General features: G+C 39.3%; 1 long non-coding RNA gene across 1 annotated transcript in view; it reads left to right on the top strand.

The window, feature by feature from the left end:
* The first annotated feature begins 567 nt into the window (after nt 1-567).
* Nucleotides 568-2,387, top strand: part of LOC109529105 (uncharacterized) — a 28,255-nt gene continuing 26,435 nt past the window's right edge. Inside the window, exon 1 of the long non-coding RNA XR_002170789.1 lies at nt 568-801. This is a non-coding gene — a long non-coding RNA (uncharacterized LOC109529105). The remainder of the gene's footprint in view (nt 802-2,387) is intronic.

Raw genomic sequence — 2,387 nt, 5'->3', positions numbered from 1 at the left:
CAAAGAGCCCGCCCCCCCCTCCCAAAAAAAAGAACAGAGAAAACAAATCAAGGCAAGAGCCTAAAACGGAACGAGAGTAGTAAGGGAGCGTCTCGACGAAATGCACATGAACAATAACTTGAGCAAGGCGAAATTATATGACAGCGTCACACAGATGCGCAGCAGAAAAAACGGGAACACCTGCTGGACACTAATAGAACGTGATCATAACAAATACACGCTGTAAAAATAAAGGTAGCAGGAAACTATTGAACGTGTTACGCTAAATATTCTGGACATCAAAGGTGATAGTTTGCTGTCGTTTAGATGTGTATGATTGCCTGTGGATTTTATTTGTTTTGTCAGTGACTAATTTCACAATAGCCAACGACAGCCACAGCGTTTCACCAACTGTTCATTCACCTTTGACTGGACAGATTAAACACTAACTACACATTACATTAATAAGCAGGTATATGTGTTAATTTAAAAAGAATATACAGTGTAATTATTTGTGGATTTAGGCATGCATATTAAGCTATTTCTCATGCAATACAGACAGGAGCTAAGCTGTTAATGAAAGTCTCGTGTGTGTCTAAAGAACAATTGTCTTGTAATAGCAGTTTAATTCCTTATATTCATCACATTAACAACAATTGGACAGTTAAAGATTAAGGAATATTTATCATTTATACAAAATGCACTGAAGTTTGGTTGTTTTCCCAATCTCATATGCAGTGTACGCGTGTGTTTCCAGGGTGGTTACGCTGCCTACAGATTTGCCCAGCCTACTGCTGCCACAGCAGCTGCATACAGTGACAGGTAAGATTACAGAGTTCTCCAAAAGCACTCAAAGTAATCATGTTAGAAACAGTGCATGTTATGGCGTCAAATGAGCTGGGAAACTTCCAGCCTCAATTTCACTGTAATATTCAATCCTTTGGATATTGCCAAAGATAGAGTCAATCAATGGCAAAACTAAGTAACAAACTTGAACTGGTGGATTAAAAATAACATTTAAAAATATTAATGACAAAAACATTTTGAGAGATGTGAAGAAGTCCCCAACTGGTGGTAACATTAGCATCAACCTCCACATGGCAGGAGTGAAAAACGGGCTCTCACACTTACAGTATGGACACCTTTGCACCTCCTTCAGAATCCACGCACCCACACACACACACACACACACACACACGTGGGCCCGTTTTAGCCACTAGTTAACCCTTAACTCCCAGTTATATTCCTAACCCGCTGTTTAGCTCATTCTTCAGGGGGGTTGGGAGGGGTGGAAAAAGACAAAAGCCAAACAATCCTGAGTTACACTAGAAAAAAAATAATCATGAATTTTCCTGCTGACAACGAAAACGTATGTACTTGAAGCCAGGGTGCACGCTCCCCGTTTGCCCATTCACCAATGATGAGTTGAAACGGAAAGTGGCATTGTAAATATTATTGCCAGTCCAGCGAAGAGCTAAATATATGTCCAGCAAAACTGCCCCGGGAAAACCCTCCAAGAAAGCCCAAATGACGAAGCACAAGTGTCTTACGGCAAATAATGTGAATAATACAACAATACTCGATATGATTGACTACCATATAACCAGTGGTGAAAAAAAAATTTCTCACGTTGGATGTGGTCAAAAACTGTTTGGTGTGGCAATCCCTGTTACATAACTACACAGGGCCCACGTAATTACTGGGAGAGATAGAGTGCCAGTAGGAGGGAATGCTAGGATGGGGCATAGAAACAGCTGCGCATTCTCTATAAACCGCAATCATTTAGCAAATATAAATGCCCAAAATGATACATGTTGGGCATTAAATTAAAGGGGTCAGTCAAGAGAGAGAGAGAAAAAAAATATGGCTCAATATCAGTGGCGGGCCGTGCATTTCAACCTTAGGCCTTCAGTGACGTCACATACATACACAATATAGGCTCGTCAAGCAGCACTTAATTTCAGGAGCATTTAAAACCATCACAATTAAGAGCAGGAAACTAAATTTACAGATAGTCGAAAATAAAAAGATGATTTAAAAATACGAAATAAAATGCCACCCAAATTACGTTGTGTGATCTTCAACAAGTCTGTCCAATAAATTGCGCAGTGTCGCAGTTTCATATAAGACACCAACCAAACAATAACAAAACAAACTATTCTTTGAAAATAAACAGATCATTCGCATTTTGAAAATCGGCGATACAACAGCAAATAACTGACATAACTGACTAACTAATAACTGACTAACAGCTGAGATTGAACGAACTTTCGTGCACGAAGGTGACTACAATGCGCCATTATAAATTGCAGGTGAGCAGATTTATTTGATACACGTTTGTCATTTTATTTCGTTACCATGAATTTAATACTAACGATTGAAAATCGGCGATACAACAGCAAATAACT

This window comes from Hippocampus comes, unplaced genomic scaffold (genome assembly GCF_001891065.2).
Source record: "Hippocampus comes isolate QL1 unplaced genomic scaffold, H_comes_QL1_v1.1 scaffold257, whole genome shotgun sequence".
NCBI classification, from domain to species: domain Eukaryota; kingdom Metazoa; phylum Chordata; class Actinopteri; order Syngnathiformes; family Syngnathidae; genus Hippocampus; species Hippocampus comes.
The sequence above is the reverse complement of the archived record's forward strand: the minus strand, read 5'-3'. Positions and strand labels throughout refer to the sequence as shown.